Source organism: Triticum aestivum, chromosome 4B (assembly GCF_018294505.1).
Source record: "Triticum aestivum cultivar Chinese Spring chromosome 4B, IWGSC CS RefSeq v2.1, whole genome shotgun sequence".
Taxonomy (NCBI): Eukaryota; Viridiplantae; Streptophyta; class Magnoliopsida; order Poales; family Poaceae; genus Triticum; species Triticum aestivum.
In genome coordinates this window covers 13,025,460-13,025,776 of record NC_057804.1, presented here as the reverse complement: position 1 = coordinate 13,025,776, position 317 = coordinate 13,025,460, and positions in this window count along the sequence as shown.

Below are 317 nucleotides of genomic sequence, written 5' to 3'. Positions count from 1 at the left end.
AACAACCATGCAAATCGGTTTGGGACCCCAAAACGGTGAGTAATAGTCCACGAAACGGGTCAGAATCGACAAAAACTGCGAGTGTTGATGACAGACACGTAAACGCACCTTGGGGTTCGCCAATCGTGGAAATCACTCCGGGACCTTGAAACGGTGAGTAATAGTCCTTTAAAGAGCTCAAAATCGGACAAACCTAGGATTATTGATGAACGACATGTATACGCACCTCGGGGTTCGTAAGTCATGGAAATCGCTCTGGGAGCCCAAATCGGTGAGTAATAGTCCATGAAACGGGCCAGAATCGGCCAAAACTGCAA